Source organism: Lissotriton vulgaris, chromosome 1_1 (assembly GCF_964263255.1).
Source record: "Lissotriton vulgaris chromosome 1_1, aLisVul1.2, whole genome shotgun sequence".
In the NCBI taxonomy this organism is placed as follows: Eukaryota; Metazoa; Chordata; class Amphibia; order Caudata; family Salamandridae; genus Lissotriton; species Lissotriton vulgaris.
In genome coordinates, this window is record NC_141685.1 from 438812681 (window position 1) to 438833873 (window position 21193).

Sequence of the window (21193 nt, forward strand, 5' to 3'; positions counted from 1 at the left end):
TAAACCCACACTTGAGAGATTGGTCTGCGTTACCACTTTCGGACCAGACACTCATAAACTGAGAAAAGCTGTGCTGAGCAATTGGCACTTAATGGCGAACTTAGAATGCCCACTTCCAAAACCTTTGTTCGCCTACAAGAGGAATAAAAACGTAGGACAACACATCATGAGGGCGGATGTATCTCTACCAAAAAAGAAAAGTGACCTTTTGACCCAGTGGAACCTCAAACCGATTACGGGACATCACAAGTGTGGTACCTGTGTCGTGTGCCCTAACACTATTGAGGGCGATGAGTTCCAACATGGGTCCATCAAATGGAAACATTCAGAATTTTCTAATTGTAAAACTAAGAATGTTGTTTACCTGGTCCGGTGCCCCTGTGACCACATTTACGTTGGCAAAACTAGACAACAAGTCAACACACGAATTTGCCAACACCGGTCCAGAATTAAAAATAAAATCATGACTGCCCCCATGGTGGAACATTGTGTAAATGCCAACCATGATGCCAACGACCTGAAATAGACGGTCTTGCACACATTACGTCCATCACAGAGTAACGTAGATTTTGACAGAATGCTCCTTAAAATGGAAGCATACTTAATCTTGAAATTTAATAGTGTCCAGAAGGGACTCAATAGCTTATCTGAAATCGCCAGACTCTGACCCAATAGTGCCCTGGTGCCTGATGACCGTACGGGTCGCGTCTCAGTGCTTTACCCTCGTCTTTACAATGGACAACATCCACCCATATCCTTGACATTAGCATAGAATAGTGCAAACTACTAATCCCATAAGGCTTAGCAAATTTCTAAAAAGCCTATTGCCATGGCAACAACGATAGCATCCATCTTGGGGAATCACGCAGAACGCAGGGAGCCTTGAGCGAGAGACACAAAGGTAAGCGGCGCTCCTGCGGCACTAGCCGCCGTCTCTTGCTCCACTTGCGGTTAACGCTAAAAACAAGCTAATAATCTATTCCGCTTTTCTCTCAAGCGGAAACGGACCCCGGCGGAATGTGTACACGCCGGTTTCTAACCAGAAGCCTGTCCGGTAACTAGGACCACTCCGGATCAACTTAAAATTGAAAAGGTATGTTCCTTGTAAGTTAGCATAGCAGTTAGCTATCCTCTATACGCCAGCTCCCAATACCAATACCTATGTTCTTGCACACAGCGCCACTGGCCTCCATATCTTTGAGAGTTTGCCGAAGAGCCTGCCTTCATTTCAGAGACAACCGTCAAAACTAACCTTGAAATAATCGACGGTACGTTTATCTTCAATTAATTTGCACTTTCTAGCAATCAGACTTTCCAATCGTGCTAATGTCCACTCACTTTGTTGTAGGAAGCTCCATTTCTTGGACCCCTCCTTCAATCTGCACTGACAACCTTCCACTGAATTAGCTTCTTCTAAAAGCGGTAGGTTCTCTAGCTGAGCGTCACAATATAGGGAGACTTTGTCTCTTCTTTAACCTATGATACTTAAAAAAGCTTTTCCTTCTTTTTGTAAACTCACAGACAGAATAATCGTGCCCTGATGAGAATCCCGAAAGTAAACCTCTGGATTCGAAACGCGTCGGCCAATTAGAAAAGGATAATTCATACACCAGCCACCGCTGGCGATAAAAGATTCCCGAATTCATCTTCGCGTTCCTTTCCTAATTTTCCTTTCTTTCTCTTCACTTTTTCTTTTGCTTTAATCAAATGCCAAAATGTATTCACCATTTATTGCTATGTGTGTTTAAATGTCACTGTCTGTTTTACATTTATTGTGTGTTTGATCAATGATTACATTCAGTTTTGTTCACATTTAGTCTTGACACTGTGTTGTGTATAAAAGTCTTACTTTGGTTTAAATTCATGCTTTACACAGGTCTTGTCTGCTTATAATATGTTTTGTTTGACAGATGAAGTATAACTATAAAAGTAATTGGCATAAATAAAAGTACCTTGTTGGAAACGACAGTTTGCGTCTTCAACTTTCCATAAATATGGTTGTAATTGAATAGTGGAGGGGCACTCTTTTTTGATTGCACATATATCTAGGCCCAGCCTCCTCACTTGTCCACTAGGGCCAAGCTCCCTTTGTGATACTGTTTTCAAGGAATGGGGACGGTTAGGAGTGAAAAGAATGGGGGATTTGATAGGCCTGCTAGGAGTGCGCCAATTCTCAGAGATACAGAGAAAATTTGGGGTCAGTACAAGGACGTTTTTTAAGTATTTGCAGACAAGAAGCTTATTGGCTGGAAAGAGAGGAGGACCTCTAGGATTTGGAGACAATACAATATTACAAATAATATAAGGGGGACACAGCTGCACGATAAAAAGGTTCTATGCCGAACTTATAGCACACAGGGGAGATGACTTGGGTAAATTTGAAGCAAAATGGATGGATGCGCTAGGGATTTGGGAGGGGATCTTTGAGAAGTCATTGCGGATGGGACAGGAGGTTCTCCGGTCTTCTTCATTGCAAACCCAGCACTATAAGATCTTGTATAAGCTATACTACACCCCAGCCAGAATTGCACAGTGGGGGGGCACACAAGGCATAAAATGCCCAAGATGCGACAGCCAGGAGGCAGACATAGCTCACATGTTTGGCGAATGCCCCAACCTAGTTCCTCTGATAAAAGAAATCGAAGGGTTTTTAGATAGATCACTGAATTGTAAGTTAACAATGACACCCGAAGTAATATTAATGGGATTGGACGGGACTGGAGAGCAACCACAGTTGGAGAACTTTCTGTTCGTAGCTATGGCAGTATTTCGTCTATGCATAGCTTCAGCATGGCGAGACAAGCTCCCCCCCACTATGCAGCAATGGTTGGCCAGGCTTTTGTATATATACAACATGGAAAAAGCGCTATACGCCAGAAAAGGGAAGAATGGCAGATCCCTAGGTCTGCAGACCTGGAAACCAATAACAGATTGGAAGAATAGGGTGGCAGGAAACATAGAACTTCCATAGGGTCTCAGGGTGGGTGTATAAAGCAATCAGGAATATTATTCTAGCTGTATACATGGGGTTATGTTTGGTTGTTCGCCCTTCAAGGGGTTTCTACCAGTTGTTTTTAATAAAGCTCTAGCTTACCCAGTATAATTTGCCAGTCTGAATTATTGTAAATTGTAACTTGAGATATAGTAATGTCATGGAAAAAAACGAAACTTGATTGTATTCTTTTGCTATTTTTCATGTCCTGTGCGGGGGGGGGGGGGAGGAGTTAGGGGAATAAACGTTGTAAAAAAAAAGCAAGGTACTTTTGCTATTGATTATATGTATTCGAAATTGTCCTTGTAAATGCTTTTATGAGGTTTAGTAAGGTATAATATTCCACTTGTTTGAATACTTCGGTATCCCTTCAATAAGCAGCAGCATTTTTACGGAGCCTTGTTATTGAATACATGTCACCACTTTTGTTCATGGTATTATGCACATTATTATACCTCGTCAATTATTGTTTGTCTGATGAAGTCGTGCATGCAAAAGATTCAAATTTCTGTTAATTAGTTTTTATTTTCGAATTTTTGGGAATTTTTCTTTCTGTGCACGATTTACTTTGTATCTGGTATTGTTTCTCCTTTCTCAACTGAACCAATAGTTTTTTTTTGGTTTCTATTGATGTGAGTAGCGTCCATACACACCCTGCTCACTCGATTTCCGTGATCAGATTTTGGATAGAAATTATGGTTTCAGTCTACTATTTTGCGGTATTTCAATTATGGGAACTTTGTCTGGATACACTTTTGCAAGCCACTTCTGCATTACTCTCGAGATGCAGTTGCAGTTTGCCTTGCACCTGATGTGAGTAGCGCTGATTTGTATGCAACTCACAACATTGATTGGCTTGACCCACAGTCTCTCTCTTACTCATCCCTGTTCGTAACATACGAGGTGTCCTACCTAAACAGAGAGCCGGCCCCTTTAAAATAGTAACTTCTTTCATAAAGTAAAAGATCATCCCCCAGAACTGGACTATAATATCTAACTTTTACAATAGCAGATACTGTTTTTCCTGTCCCCTCTAACGGCGGGCTTTTGGTTTGTATGTTCTTCTTGAAGTACGTGTCATCTTAATTTTATCCTTTTCGATCTCCACAAGTGTGGAGTCTGGTAAAGGTGTTTATTTGGAGGATAGTTCTTTCCAAACTTCTCCTCTATTGCCAAATATCAGGTAGACATACTTTGCTGTGCAAAGCCAACTGTAGGACTACCTGGAAGAGCCTGTCTTTGTATGGTCTTTCAGCGAACCCGGTATATGATGTTCATTCTAGTTTTAACCATAGGAGACTATGAAGTGAGAAGCAATGAAACAATCAGAGTATATTTACAGCTTCTCGCAGCCAAGTGCGCTCACATTAAACAGAACAATTGTTGCAGTTAGCATGAGTGAGCAGCACCACTTCCCCTCATCACCACAAACATGCTGCTAAGCAGCATTATTGGAGCCCGATCAAGTCCCTCTCATCACAAACACAAGCATAAGCAAAGGAGCCCTTTATGTCCACCCCTTAGACCTCATGATGTTTCATCTGGGCTGCCTATTGATATAGGAGCCCTTGATGCCTTGAAAGAAGATTGTTCTTGCCTCGATTGATACGTGCCTTCCTTCTGCACCCATTCAGCAGAATTCTACACCTCTTCAAGGAGATGTTGTTGAAGATTTTTATCATCCCAACCTAGTTACAGACTGTTAGATGTTGGTTCTGACACTCTGAGCCGCCCAGATTTTTCACTTTTTGAGCATCTATTTGTTGAGCGTTTACTGTGGGAGAGCCTCATAGGTTGGGACTCACCTACAGTGAACTCATGATGAAAGAGACTGCATGTGGATTTTACTGGTGTCCCCCTAGCTTGACACGGCCGCTGCGCAGCAGCTGGAGTATGGGGCACCGGGCTGGTTACATGCAGATGTGTGTACATTAGGGTGCACACGTGTATGGGCTCCGCAGGGGAGATTCCTGGTGTGCGCAGTCCAGGAGCAGATACAAAGTGAATGGGATGGCAGGACTTATGCAGAATTGGGTGGTGACATGCAATAGGCTTTGTACAGTGGGAAGAAACATGCCTTAGAAAGTCAATGTGTTTTACTATTTTCACTTCATCGTTCTCCTATGGAGATGTGGAGACCATGTGCTAGTTTCACTTTCCTAGGGCCTAACAATTCCAGACACACACTAAAGTCCACTGTAACTGGTGTGAGAAGAAGTATTCTGCAGAGTCCAAAGTCATATTTGTACTGCTTTTGGGTCATCCAGAAAAGTTATATTTCTCTGAGTCAGCTCCTAACCAGGACCTGGCTGGGGGCTGACCACAGCAGCCTGGATTGATGACCTTCCCTCCAAGGAGAGAAGATGGGTGTAGCTACAGGCTAATCCATCAGCAGCTGTCACTGGGGGCCAGGCACCAAGCTGCACCAGTGAGAAGGCAGCACTGAGGAGAAGGAGCTCTCAGAGACCATGTGGCAGGAGACCTTCGACCATGCCATTTTGAACAAACCCAGAGGCCTGGGCAGGAAGGAGGGAGCAGGGGCAGAGAAGTGCTGTGTCGCTGTGTGATAGGGCAAACAGAGACTTCCTGCCAGCCAAATCTTTATAAAGAACTTGCACAGGAAGAGGAGCTCTCTCTGAAGTGTGGTCTGCTGAGGCAGAGGGTGCTGGAGCCTGGCGCAATGGACAGTTGGAAGGAGGAACATTGACTGTCCCAGGATCAGCACCAGGAGAAGAGACCAGGACCAGTGCGCAGAAGCAGGGGCCTCTGCGCAGGGAGAACAAAGGCCCGAGAGCTGAGCCAGGCGGAAGGCTGGAGCAGGGAGCCAGGGAAGGCAGCTCCCTGCTAAATCCACCCTCTTGGAGATAAGAAGGGTGAAGGAAAGTGCTCTCAGTGGCTGGGGAGCTTCACAAGGAGCAAGAAGAGGCGAAAAGGGTGCAGATCGGTGCCCTGGGGCAGAGATACGCCCCCCATAAGGTAGGCAAACTTTGATCGCTGCTCGGACTGATGACAAAGCACGTGGGGCTCTGCTGCCAATCTAAGATGAGCCCCTGTGGTGGGTGAGGTCCAGGGTAAGCCACACAAAGAAGTGAAGATGGGGTGCGCCTTCGCTCACCCCGTGAAGGTGCCCCCATGGGGTACCAGGAACCTACACTGGCCCCCGCCGAACATGAAGCCGGTGAGCGCCATCGCGCTCCCCGTGAAGATGTGCAGGGAAGGGGCCCGGGATCCCGACTCCAGGCCCCGTGTGAGAAGGAGGAGGCTGGGAGCGTCGTCACATCCCCCGTGATGAGGTCTCCAGGGGCCTAGGACCCCCATCCCGGGCCCGAAGCTAAGCCGGGGAGCCCCGTCACACTCCCCGTGAAGGTGTGCGCGGGATGCCAGGAGCCCACCCTGGCCCCTGAGGAAGAGCAGAGGTTAGGGAGCGCCATCACACTCCCCAGTAAAGAGCGCCTGGGGGCCCAGGACCCCATCTCCGGGCACCAAATTGATGGCGGAGGCTGGGGGAGTGCAGCGGCACTCCCCAGCAGTAGCGTGAAGACTCCGGAAGGAGGGGAGCAAAGTCCCACTCCCCTCAAAGATGGCCGGGGGCCCGGGACCTCAGCTCTGGGCCCCGTGGAGAAGGAGGAGCAGCCGCGCACACTCGAGGACAGGCGGGAGTCGACGTATCTTCCTGCCGGAGCGGGCAGACCAGAACTGCATTGCAGCACTCCCACAGCAGCATGCGAGGTTGCTGGTCGGGCGGGGAGCCGGCGGGGGCAGCCGGGGTGGGCTCCCAGGGCTGCCCTTCAATGTGGAGAGCCTGCGGGGGTCCCGGGTGGGACCAGGACCCCGGACATCAAAAGAAAGAGCCAGGGGACCAGGTGGGACCAGGCCGCTGAAAAACCAGCATAGAGGCTGGGGGTGGGCTCCCCAATCCGCATACACTCACCTGGGGGTCCGGTTGGGACCGGACCCCCCACCAAGGGCCGAACGCAGTGCGAGGCCACCAAGTAGCAGGGCAATACGGCTCCACCCGGAGCAGTGGGGGAGCGGCTGCTCTAATATTCATGGAGAGGGCAGTAGCGCCCCATAATGCTTTGCAGGCCTGGACCGGCCTGCATGGGAAAAACAGCGTTTTCCCTGTTTAGGGTGGTCCCAGGAGGATGAGACCACCACCAAGTGAGTGTATGGTGCAGGGGGAGCTGCAGGAACAACGCAGTCTCCCCTAGCACAAAAATAGAAGTCCCTCCCTAAGTCTCATGGGGACTTGAAAAGGATAACTCCTCAAGGGCTCAGCCAGCATTTCAATACCTCCTGGGATGGAACTTTTGTTCTACAGCTGGGGGTGTATTGAGAAGTGCACCAAGGGATGAAGGACGGAGCTGGGGATGTCTGGAGAAGAGCATATCCTGGAGGTAAAGAGGTGTAATTGCACCCGTAGTGCATTCACTAATGGTATTTCTTTCAGATGGACTGAAGGTCACATGTGCAATGTGAAGTACCTGTCTAAGGTGATGTCACAAGCAAAGTAGGGTTATGTTGCCAGACATTCCTGCTAGGGTGTCTGGCTGTATATGCTTAACCCTGTGATTTCATCTGTGATGCCTTCAGGGGCTTTAATTGCAACGCATCCTAATGTCCAACAAATGTGATGAGTACTGTCATTCTAAAGTGATGCTTAAACATGTGTTCTTGCTGCTGAGCTTAGGTGAAGAACCCAGACTGTTAGCCTTTAAGCCGTAGAGGTGTATACTTCATGGTCAGTAGGAAATTCTCGGTCAGGGTTGTGTGTCACCAGGGCAGGTGTACCTATTTTAAATGCTTGTTGGGGTAACGGGGTGGGTCGCTGCTGGGATGATGCCAGTGAGCAGGGCCCTCGCTCCAGGTTAGGTTCAACTAACTGCATTTGGGGGCAGGATGATCTGCATACATGGGAGTGGTGGTACTGGACCTCAACTCCCTGCGGGAAGGGGTGGAGATCTTATGCAACGTCACAAAGTAATTCCAACAGCTTATGTATATTTGTAAATTATTGAAATTGTATTGAATTGCTAATATGGGGAAGTTTTCACTTTTGAGAAAACAACATGTACGGTTACATACTTTGGTAGTGTAATGGAGAAAAGTTCATAAGAAGTGTCCTGAACCTGTGGAAGAAGGAGGTGGAGGGGAGCATAGAGATGTGGACAAAAGTATGTTTAAAAAAAGGAAGACTATTTTCTTTTTAGAGGGTGAATCCGTGTGGGTCTGGAAAGACAACTATTTTTGTAGACTTCATTGTTAAAGTGAGAAGGTTTTAAATGATACTGCTGTTCTGAGAGGGACGTGTGAGTTAGGGGCCTATGTGACTCCTCAGAGATCAATTGGCCAAAGGATCAAATAACCTGGGTATCCACTAGAAATCCCTTGAAAAGAACCCTTATGTTAAGGATCCTGTAGCCATAACCGGAGGCACTGAAAACGGTGTCAAAGAAATGAAGCTATTGCCTGACCAGCAAGTGTGCATAGTAAAAAATGACACTAAGAGTGTTGATTATCAAAGTGTTTGCTAAACTGTATCCAAGCCCAAAGTATTGACTGAGGAATCTAAACTTACTTTTCTGCGAAGCTTACAGTCACTTAGCCAATTCTTCTATTTGTACTTCTAAGTTTTCTTTGTACAGAATGTGAGGGCAAAAGGGGTATTTGCGACTGGTGTGTACAGAAAGTAATTCAAGTAAGTACATTCTGTGGAAGCTATTGAAGTAGATGTGAATAAGATGCTGTTCCATATTAATGCCAATGAGGAAAATGTGCCTCCTCCAAATTGTGAAGTAAACTCTGATGGTAGGGTTGTGATGGTCCTTGCTGAGTCCTACTCTCCTTATACATTAGTGTGCTAAAAGATATTTGAGAAAGCTTTTCCTGAGAAAAGGGGAATGTTATAGGTCCCTGATAGATCACTAGTCAGGTACAAAAGCGATCCCATGCCCTTTAAAGGAATATTAATGATGCATGCACTTAATGGGATATACACTGCAGGAAAATGTATCTGACTTAAAGGAGCCCAGAGCTACTTGGGTGGGTTCATCAAAAACATTTAGGCCTAAAGTTTGATAGTGGCAGCAATTAAATGTACTTCTTTACATTTAATTGGATTTGAACAAGGGAATATGGAATGATCACAAACCCCTGCAAAACACTGCAGAGACACTGAGTACTATTAGGGAGCTACTTGTTTTTCAGTAATAAATCTGTCCTCAGTCAATTATCAAGCCTATTATCAAGTAGTCTTTCTTTCTATTTCTAGTGACTTATCATTCTGTATTACATCTTTGGGTTCTTTTATTTTCTGCAGATGTTATTTGGTCTGATGTCCACAGCAGCTGTCTTCAAGCACCATCAGAGATGGCCTTGACAACTGATTTATAGTGGAGTGTCGAACACCAAAACCAAATTCTGAGGGAGTTTGTAGCATGAAAAACAAGTCTCACATTAAAAAGACAAATGCCAAATTTGCTTGGGGACAGTGACTTACCTTGGGCATGTCAAGACCAATAACCCGTTTACCCAGGAGTTCCAGGAGTGACAATATTCTGAATGATACCTCTTTCTGGAACAACTACCCCCCAACAGTCACAGCAGGTGAATGCACCAAATCAGGAGAATGGGATGGTATAGATGATGGTACCTTATTGTATCTTTTCTGCTTTCCAGGTAACCCCCCTCTTGTGTATTTCACAGCTTTTTTGAAGGACTCCCTAGCTCAGGGTTGTTTGGTTTTGCAGTTTAGTGTCTTGGTCAGTGTTCACATGGCAATCAAACAATTAGTAAACATCTTAACCTTTAAATGCATGTTTAGTTTAAGCCTTATTTTACGGTTACCTAGGAAAGGAAGTATTACACTTATTCCAAATCTTTCAGAAAACTTTTAGCTTGGTAAATTCCAACAGTTTTTTCTTGCAAGAATTCTTGGTATACTGATATCTTCTTCTATTGACCGGCGCCGCATAACAAAAGAAAAAGACCCAATTCCATGTTGGGAAAAAAGTATTGTTTTGGGAGGCGGTGGCGGTCAAATTACAGGCTAGTTGGAGAACAACAACCATTTGTCTCTTGGGGTCGGGGTCCTTCATCAAGGTTATGATGCGTCTTAATTTTTCCCCAATTGAAAGTTTGCTTAGGACCTAATATGAAGAAATTACTGTCAAGATTAATGTCAGGGTCTTGGTGTAGTTCAAGCGTTCAGTAAATTTTGTAAATAATTAACCTTTGCCTTTTTATTACCTCAGGAGCGCAAAGAATTGGTACAGCCACACTGTGCAGAGACGTCTACGGGATTAGAAGGTGGTGCATCTGGATCAAGGTAAGTCAGGCTTGATGTTTGGGAGATCCTTCTAGTACTGGAAAAATATGTGCGGGCGTGGCTTATGTAGCCTTCTGGATCGACCATGGCTGCCAAATCACGTGAGTTGAAGAAATCCCATTTTTAATTTTGTGAAATTACTTCAAACCACGTGCACGTGGCGTTTGAGCAAAATAGTCTTGGAAGGGCCAAGCCTTCCTTGAATCCCCAGGGGTAATATCAAGTGTTTCAAGATGGGCTGGTACCTCTAGAGTATTACTGTGCTTGTGACAGGACGTACTTAAACCCAGAAAGTAATGTGTTACATTTTGAGTTTCTAAGTGTGTTGGGTCCCCAGGAGTATCTTTGGAGCATAAGTGTGCTAAAAGCATTGGGTCCCAGGGGGTATATTTGGAGCTTAGGGTTGCTAAGGGCGCTAATACCTGCCTGTCTGCAGTTTAAACATGTCACAATAGAATAACTTTTCTAAGGAAGAGGTTAGGCCCAAATTTGGAATTCTTGAGGCCAAACATTGGCACACCTCCACTACAGAACAAAAACGAGCTGAAGTTTTTCCAAGGTTTGTCTTAATATTGTGCCAGATTTGTTCAGGAATAATAAGTGGTCGTGGAAGCTTTGAGGTCATTTTTGAAAAATTTAGTTTGAGTTTAGAATGAAAGGAAGCCTTTAGCACAATAAAGTGAGAAATTTGCAGAAACTCTATACCAGCAATATTTAAAACATCTAAGCATACTTTACTTGCCCGTGTGCTGGTGATACCCCAGAGCTTCAGAACCTTCCTACTGGGGCTGGCTCATGATGTGCCATTGGCAAGACATTTGGGGCAGGGCAAGACCTGTGAAAGGCTTGTCACCCACTTTCATTGGACCCAAATGTGCAAGAGTTCAGATACTCATTGCAGGACATGTCAGACTTGCCCGGCAAGTGGAAAGAGTGGGAGGAAGCAGAAGGCTCCTCTCCAGCCATTCCCTGTGGTCAGTACCCACTTTGAGCGGGTGGGGATTGACATTGTGGGGCCACTGGACCCCAAGACAGCCATGGACAACAGCTTCATCCTGGTCTTGGAGGACCATGCCGCCCAGTACCCGGAAGCCAGACCTCTAACGACAGTGACGGCCCCCGTGGTGGGACGAGCACTGATGGGAATTTTCTCCAGAGTGGGATTGCCTCGTGAGGTAGTGTCTGACCGGGAAACCAACTTAATTTCCAAGTATATAAAGTCCCTGTGGCATGAGTGTGGGGTAACTTACAAGTTCACCACTCCTTACTAACCCCAAGGAAATGGGTTAGTTTAAAGATTCAACCGAACCCTAAAGGGCATGATTATGGGTCTTGAGCAACCTATGAGGCATAAGTGGGACGTCCTCTTACCATGCCTGTTGTTTGCATACCGCCGGGTGCCACAGAAATCTCTAGGGTTCAGTCCCTTTGAGCTTCTCTATGGATACCCAGTCAGAGGACTTCTGAGTCTGGTCAAGGAAGGCTGGAAGCAATCTCCCAGGAAACCTCCCTAGTATGTATGTAGCTACATGCTGGCCTTCAGGAACCAGACTCGGCGTTTCAGACAACTCGCTGAGGCAAATCTGGAAGCCAGCCAGGAGGAGATGAAGCGATGGTATGACCAGAATGCCACTCTGGTAGAGCTTCAGCCTCGTCAGAAAGTGTGGGTCATGGCCCCAGTGGAGCGCTGCGCGCTCCAAGATAAGTCGACCGGATCATTTGAGGTTGTGGAGTCCAAGAGTGATGTCACCTACTTGGTGGACTTGCAGTCCCCCAGGACCCCTTGCAGGTCCTGCATGTCACCCGCCTTAAGCCCCATTTGGAGAGGTCCAAAGTGGGCATGCTCTTAGCAACAGATGCTGAAATGGAAGAAGAGACTGAGCCTTTTCCTGATCTCCTGTCTGCAACAGAGCAAGATGGGTCAGTGGATGGTGTTAACCTCTCTTCCACCCTGACCTCTGAGCAACAAAATGGCTGCCGCCAGTTGCTGGGACAGTTTTCTGATCTGTTCTCTCTGGTTCCTGGTGTCACAGATTGGTGCGTCCATGATGTCGACACAGGAGACAGCTTACCTGTGAAGCACAAAACATACAGGGTAACGGACAGGGTGGGAGCTTGCATCAAAGAGGAGGTCTCAAAGATGCTTGCGTTAGGGATGATTGAGTCCTTTAGCAGTACTTGGGCCAGCCCAGTGGTCTTGGTCCCAAAGGCTGCCGCGCTTGGTGCCACACCTGAACTCTGGTTCTGTGTGGACTACCAAGGGCTCAATTCGGTCACAAAGACTGATGAGCACCCTATCCCCAGAGCTGATGAGCTCATTAATCGGCTGGGGGCTGCAGGTACCTCAGCACGTTTGGCTTGATGTCTGGGTACTGGCAGATCGCCTTGACTGATGGGGCAAAGGAGAGGTCAGCATTCTCCATACCAGATGGGAATTTCCAGATCTGGGTTATGCCCTTTGGGATGAAGAATGCCCCTGCCATTTTCCAGAGGTTGGTCAGCCAGGTGTTGGTTGGGTTGGATGAGTTCAGTGCCGACTACCTGGATGACATCGCAGTTTTCAGCGCCAGTTGGGAAGAACACCTGCGCCACCTCTGGGAAGTGTTGTTGGCACTGCAAAAGGCAGGCCTCACGATCAAGCAGAGTAAGTGCCAGATTGGGCAGGGTTCCATGGTGTACTTGGGACACCAATTTGAGAGCAACCAGGTGGCGCCCCTACAACCCAAGATTGAAACAATGCCTGGTTGGGAGCCCCAAAAAAACCCAGACAGAGGTGAGAGTCTTTTTAGGACTCACAGGGTACTACAGGAGGTTTGTCAAGGGGTATGGCAACATTGTTGCACCCTTGACAGAGCTGACTTCCAGGAAGCAGCCCAAGAAAGTGATCTGGGCACTGAAGAAGCTGAGACCATACCTAGTTGGGACTCATTTCCGGGTTCAGACAGACCACAGGCCCCTCAGATGGTTAATGCAGATGATAGGTGAGAATCCAAAGCTGTTGAGGTGGTCCATTTTCCAACAGGGTGTGGACTTTATGGTGGTCAGAATGATAAAATACATCTTTCAGTGAAGTTAGTTTTAACATTCTGTGTTTGAAAATACCACTTTTAGAAAGTAGATATTTTCTTGTCTAACTTTCCAAACCTGCCTCTGCTAGGTTGTGTATTCCATGTCTGGAGTTAGAGTGACAGGGCTGGGGGATTCCAGGAGATAGAACGAGTCAGCCCAGTGGTGAATAGAGAGATCTGCATCTAGATAGGTGGGAGGAGTTGCACCTGGGACCTGAATAGGGCTGTGCCTGCCTCCCACAATGCCAGCTCCATCCCCTGTGGTACGTCTGATGTCTCTGCCCTGCACTGTGAAAGAAGAGAAGGAATCATGTCAACAAAGTGCTCCAGGGCTGTGCTTTCCCTCCACAATGCTGGCTCCACCTCTTGTGGGGCGTCTGATGTTTCTGCCCTGCACTATGAAACGAAAGAAGGAGTCATGTAAACAGAGTGCTCCAGAACTGTATTGGACTGGGCAAAGCCCCCTCTGCCCTCAGGGGACAAAAGATTTTGGGGTATAAATATTGGGACCCTGATCCCAAGAGATTAGATCACTTTTGGACTACAAGAAGAAACCTTTGCTGAGGAGAGGAACCTGAGGAAACTGAGAGACTATCCCTATGCTGAAGTGCTGTTTGGGGGATTGGCCTGCAGTGGTTTCCTGACTGCCAAAGAAAGGAGAAAGAACTTTGCGTACTTTATTTTCCACTTGTGAAGGATCTCCAAGGGCTTGGAAGAGAGCTTGCCCCCTGACAGAAGTCTCCGGACCATTAGACTTCACCAGCCTTTGTGGATTGCTGCTGGAAACGCTGTTTCAGTGGCTACAGAGGCAGGGAGCTGTGACCGACTCTCACGACCGGCCCCGTGTCCTGTAGGCACAGCATCAAACAACGTCCGCATCTTGCAACGTAAGCTCTGAGCTCACCGACTCCGTCCTGACGCCGTCACTGAGTCGTTGCCTGCACCATAACCTGTGGACACCGCAACGTGCAACGCCTTGCTACACCGACTTGTACTGGTCTGACCGACGGGGTCACTGTTGCTGACTTTGAGTCCTGTGAACGCATCGGAGTTGGGCACCGTATCGCACGCTTCGCGACGCACTGCCCAACTCGTACCGCTGTCCGGACTGATCGACACCAGCTCCCAAACTCCGGCTCTGTCGCCGCATCGCAAGCTGCAAGCACCGCAACGAAGCATCGTCTCGCCCTGCAACGTACGCCTTGGACCCACCGACCCTGTCAACGGGTCGCTGCCTGCACCGCGTCGAGAAACAACGCATCCTGCAAAGCTTTCTTTTCTGCACCTGGACGAACGCCTTAAGTAAAGGTACTGTGACTGAGTCTGTCGACATTTGAGTGAGCCCGGACCGACGCGGTCCACTGGATTTGTTAGACTATCTGTTATTTTCATCAACGCCGCTGTAGCCGGACAGGGCTACAGACTTGTATAGAACTCTGATTTAAGCATTTGTAACAAGAATTCTTGATTTTTAATAGTACTGTGGATTATTCTTATCGTTTTTGGTCTTGTGGTAAATCTATATAAAAGATACCTATTATAATAAATATACAACCTGTGTGGTGTTCATTTGTAGTGTTGTCACTTGATTCCTGTATGTGTTCACAAATGCTTTACACACTGCCTCTGAGATAAGCCTATCTGCTCATGCCAAGCTACCAAGGGGGTGAGCAGGGGTTACTTTAGGAGTGTACCCCCTTACCCTGACTAGAGGAGAGGATCCCTATTTGTCACAAGTACCTACAGGTGCCAACTAGAGACCCCCAATTCTAACAATGCTCATACGTTAAGAGATACATTCTCGATGAATGAATGCATTGAAGGCTTCCCATAATGTAGCCTATGTTCCTACCAGCCCCACATTCAGCTCGAAATAATCGGTTATGACTGTAGGCACCTCCCAGCAGAACACAGGATCACGAAGGGACTCTCTCAGGGTTCTCCAAGTGTATTCTCCCCTGCATCCATAGGGAACCTTCAGCCAGAGGAGAACCGGACTATGATCTGACAGCGTACATGGCAGGACCACGATCTCTTGTAGCCAAGGGTCCATATTGGCTGAAAGAAGCCAACAGGCCATCATGCACCGACGGAGTTGGGAGCAGAATAAACAGTAAACCCAAGCATAAAAATGAATGTGTCGGCTAGATGCTACAGTGCAGCCCGTCCCTGGGGCTTATTGTTAGGATGTATGCTGGTAGAGTCAGCATGGGAGCATATAGGCATATTCAGGTCTTCCCCCAGCACAACATAGCCCACCTTCACACAGTCCATATGCACTGAAAGGTCATGGAAAAAGGCAGGGTTGTCCGCATTGGGACACAACAATACCCGTTTGTCTGCAAGGATCCCCTACAGAAGGACATGTTGGTCCTTAGAGTCTAAGTAACTAGATTGAATAGTACAAAGATTCTTTTGTGTATAAGGATGCAGGTGTCCCAGGTGGTGGAGTGTCTGATGGACATAAGTAGAGGTTTAATGACCAGAAGAAAAAGCAAAGTGGATAAAGGACAACCTTGATGGGTCCCTCTAAAAAGAAAACATTTATTAGATAGTTGACCATTAATGAAGGGCAGATGGGCGAGAATAAAGGGCTGAAATCAAATGAATAAAGGAATTGACAAAATTAAAAGCACATAAAGTACTAAATAGATACTGCCAATGTCAAACATCTTTTCAGCTTCCAATGCATGGACACCAGCAGGAATGGGTAAAGATGACACAGCTTCAACACCATGAAATAGTAATCTAGTATTATTCATCAAATGTCTATTTTTCACAAAACCAGTGTGATCAATGTGTACAATAGTGTCAAGCACGGAACTCAATCTGATCACAAGAATTTTGCATTAAGTTTACAGTCTTTGGAAGAACTATAATCAAAGCTTCAGTAAAGGGTCCTGAAGTAGATCCTGATATACTAAAGTGAATAAATAACTTAAATAAATGAAGCATCAAATAAGGACAAAATTCTTTATAAAATTCAGCAGGTAAAAAATCCGGCCCAGGTGATTTACCCGGTTTAAGAGAGTTAATAGGAGAATTAAGTTCTTCTAATGAAATCGGCATCTCTAATTTTTACTTCACTGATTGGGTAATTTTGGGTAGGGGTGGGCAGAAAACTCCGCTCTGACAGCGTAGTCACACCTGCTCCTCGGGCCCGGTCCAAACTTTTGAACCCTAGCCAGGCCGGGGAGAGCCTCCCCGGGCCCCAGTAGAGCCCCGTCCCCAGCGCCCAGACCTGCTGATGGCTTGTAGGACGGGGGGGGCTCACGGACCCTGGGGCCGGCCGGACGGAGCTCTTGCCCCGGGCCCAGTCCGAGCTTCCAAACCCTAGCCAGGCCATGGAGAGCCTCCCCGGGCCCCGGTGGAGTCCCGTCCCCAGCGCCTAGACCCTCTGATGGCTTGCAGGATGGGGGGTTCACGCACCACGGGCCGGCCGGCCGGAGCTCAAGCCCCGGGCCCAGTCCCACCTTCCAAACCCTAGCCAGGCCGGGGAGAGCTTCCCTGGGCCTCGGTGGAGCCTAGATAGGTGGGAGGAGTTGCACCTGGGACCTGAATAGGGCTGTGCCTGCCTCCCACAATGCCAGCTCCATCCCCTGTGGTACGTCTGATGTCTCTGCCCTGCACTGTGAAAGAAGAGAAGGAATCATGTCAACAAAGTGCTCCAGGGCTGTGCTTTCCCTCCACAATGCTGGCTCCACCTCTTGTGGGGCGTCTGATGTTTCTGCCCTGCACTATGAAACGAAAGAAGGAGTCATGTAAACAGAGTGCTCCAGAACTGTATTGGACTGGGCAAAGCCCCCTCTGCCCTCAGGGGACAAAAGATTTTGGGGTATAAATATTGGGACCCTGATCCCAAGAGATTAGATCACTTTTGGACTACAAGAAGAAACCTTTGCTGAGGAGAGGAACCTGAGGAAACTGAGAGACTATCCCTATGCTGAAGTGCTGTTTGGGGGATTGGCCTGCAGTGGTTTCCTGACTGCCAAAGAAAGGAGAAAGAACTTTGCGTACTTTATTTTCCACTTGTGAAGGATCTCCAAGGGCTTGGAAGAGAGCTTGCCCCCTGACAGAAGTCTCCGGACCATTAGACTTCACCAGCCTTTGTGGATTGCTGCTGGAAACGCTGTTTCAGTGGCTACAGAGGCAGGGAGCTGTGACCGACTCTCACGACCGGCCCCGTGTCCTGTAGGCACAGCATCAAACAACGTCCGCATCTTGCAACGTAAGCTCTGAGCTCACCGACTCCGTCCTGACGCCGTCACTGAGTCGTTGCCTGCACCATAACCTGTGGACACCGCAACGTGCAACGCCTTGCTACACCGACTTGTACTGGTCTGACCGACGGGGTCACTGTTGCTGACTTTGAGTCCTGTGAACGCATCGGAGTTGGGCACCGTATCGCACGCTTCGCGACGCACTGCCCAACTCGTACCGCTGTCCGGACTGATCGACACCAGCTCCCAAACTCCGGCTCTGTCGCCGCATCGCAAGCTGCAAGCACCGCAACGAAGCATCGTCTCGCCCTGCAACGTACGCCTTGGACCCACCGACCCTGTCAACGGGTCGCTGCCTGCACCGCGTCGAGAAACAACGCATCCTGCAAAGCTTTCTTTTCTGCACCTGGACGAACGCCTTAAGTAAAGGTACTGTGACTGAGTCTGTCGACATTTGAGTGAGCCCGGACCGACGCGGTCCACTGGATTTGTTAGACTATCTGTTATTTTCATCAACGCCGCTGTAGCCGGACAGGGCTACAGACTTGTATAGAACTCTGATTTAAGCATTTGTAACAAGAATTCTTGATTTTTAATAGTACTGTGGATTATTCTTATCGTTTTTGGTCTTGTGGTAAATCTATATAAAAGATACCTATTATAATAAATATACAACCTGTGTGGTGTTCATTTGTAGTGTTGTCACTTGATTCCTGTATGTGTTCACAAATGCTTTACACACTGCCTCTGAGATAAGCCTATCTGCTCATGCCAAGCTACCAAGGGGGTGAGCAGGGGTTACTTTAGGAGTGTACCCCCTTACCCTGACTAGAGGAGAGGATCCCTATTTGTCACAAGTACCTACAGGTGCCAACTAGAGACCCCCAATTCTAACAATGCTCATACGTTAAGAGATACATTCTCGATGAATGAATGCATTGAAGGCTTCCCATAATGTAGCCTATGTTCCTACCAGCCCCACATTCAGCTCGAAATAATCGGTTATGACTGTAGGCACCTCCCAGCAGAACACAGGATCACGAAGGGACTCTCTCAGGGTTCTCCAAGTGTATTCTCCCCTGCATCCATAGGGAACCTTCAGCCAGAGGAGAACCGGACTATGATCTGACAGCGTACATGGCAGGACCACGATCTCTTGTAGCCAAGGGTCCATATTGGCTGAAAGAAGCCAACAGGCCATCATGCACCGACGGAGTTGGGAGCAGAATAAACAGTAAACCCAAGCATAAAAATGAATGTGTCGGCTAGATGCTACAGTGCAGCCCGTCCCTGGGGCTTATTGTTAGGATGTATGCTGGTAGAGTCAGCATGGGAGCATATAGGCATATTCAGGTCTTCCCCCAGCACAACATAGCCCACCTTCACACAGTCCATATGCACTGAAAGGTCATGGAAAAAGGCAGGGTTGTCCGCATTGGGACACAACAATACCCGTTTGTCTGCAAGGATCCCCTACAGAAGGACATGTTGGTCCTTAGAGTCTAAGTAACTAGATTGAATAGTACAAAGATTCTTTTGTGTATAAGGATGCAGGTGTCCCAGGTGGTGGAGTGTCTGATGGACATAAGTAGAGGTTTAATGACCAGAAGAAAAAGCAAAGTGGATAAAGGACAACCTTGATGGGTCCCTCTAAAAAGAAAACATTTATTAGATAGTTGACCATTAATGAAGGGCAGATGGGCGAGAATAAAGGGCTGAAATCAAATGAATAAAGGAATTGACAAAATTAAAAGCACATAAAGTACTAAATAGATACTGCCAATGTCAAACATCTTTTCAGCTTCCAATGCATGGACACCAGCAGGAATGGGTAAAGATGACACAGCTTCAACACCATGAAATAGTAATCTAGTATTATTCATCAAATGTCTATTTTTCACAAAACCAGTGTGATCAATGTGTACAATAGTGTCAAGCACGGAACTCAATCTGATCACAAGAATTTTGCATTAAGTTTACAGTCTTTGGAAGAACTATAATCAAAGCTTCAGTAAAGGGTCCTGAAGTAGATCCTGATATACTAAAGTGAATAAATAACTTAAATAAATGAAGCATCAAATAAGGACAAAATTCTTTATAAAATTCAGCAGGTAAAAAATCCGGCCCAGGTGATTTACCCGGTTTAAGAGAGTTAATAGGAGAATTAAGTTCTTCTAATGAAATCGGCATCTCTAATTTTTACTTCACTGATTGGGTAATTTTGGGTAGGGGTGGGCAGAAAACTCCGCTCTGACAGCGTAGTCACACCTGCTCCTCGGGCCCGGTCCAAACTTTTGAACCCTAGCCAGGCCGGGGAGAGCCTCCCCGGGCCCCAGTAGAGCCCCGTCCCCAGCGCCCAGACCTGCTGATGGCTTGTAGGACGGGGGGGGCTCACGGACCCTGGGGCCGGCCGGACGGAGCTCTTGCCCCGGGCCCAGTCCGAGCTTCCAAACCCTAGCCAGGCCATGGAGAGCCTCCCCGGGCCCCGGTGGAGTCCCGTCCCCAGCGCCTAGACCCTCTGATGGCTTGCAGGATGGGGGGTTCACGCACCACGGGCCGGCCGGCCGGAGCTCAAGCCCCGGGCCCAGTCCCACCTTCCAAACCCTAGCCAGGCCGGGGAGAGCTTCCCTGGGCCTCGGTGGAGCCCCGTCACCAGCGCACGGACCCTCTGATGGCTTGCAGGACAGGGGGCTCACGCACCCCGGGGCCGGCCGGATGGAGCTCAAGACCCGGGCCCCGTCCCAGCTTCCGAACCCTAGCCAGGCCAGAGAGAGCCTCCCCGGGCCCCGGTGGAGCCCCGTCCCCAGTGCCCAGACCCTCGGATGGCTTGCAGGACGGGAGGCTCATGCACCCTGGGGCCGGCCGGACGGACCTCAAGCCCCGGGCCCGGTCCCACCTTCCGAACCCTAGCCAGGCCGGGGGGAGCCTCCCTGGGGTCGGGTGGAGCCCTGTCCCCAGCGCACGGACCCTTGGTCGGACCCAAGGAGGGTTAAGCCCAGGCCACGTCCACTCCCCGACGGCCTGCCCGGGGAGCCCATTTTTCTCGACTATTAAGCCCCCACGTAGTGGGGGCTTACAGAACTCTGGGGAACGACAAACGTTGGAGTTAGCCCAGCCACCAACCCGCAGGGCCATCTGGTCACCCAGCCCGCAGGGCCATCTGTTCACCCTGCCCGCAGGGCCATCTGGTCACCCTTCCCGCAGGGCCATCTGGTCGCGCAGCCAGGCGACCAGATGGCCCGGGACGACCCAGCGCCCAGATGGCCAGGGAGGCTGCCGTACCCAGTCACCCTTGCAGTCCGGCGAGGGCGGCCGGGCGCACCAAGGCAGCCGCTCTAGAGCTTCCTTCCCCCGGGTGGCTGCTGCTCACCTCCCTGCCCGACTTGCCCGGGAGCAGCGGGAAGGGGAGGGCATCTGGTCACCCTGCTGACCCGCAAGGGATGGTGGCCCCCGTCCCCGCACCCCGGTGGGGCAGGGACAGAAGGGTGAGGCCCCTGTGCCAAAGGGCACGTGGTGGAGGCAGCCTCCCACGGACCCGTGTTACCCCTTCCGCGTCCCTCCCGCCTGCCCGGTGGCAGAGGGACCC

General features: G+C 48.6%; 1 protein-coding gene across 1 annotated transcript in view; it reads right to left on the reverse strand.

The window, feature by feature from the left end:
- The window catches only part of LOC147747319 (FRAS1-related extracellular matrix protein 1-like), a 1022199-nt gene that overhangs the window by 507516 nt on the left and 493490 nt on the right, over nucleotides 1-21193 (reverse strand). The gene's annotated exons all lie outside the window — the stretch shown is intronic.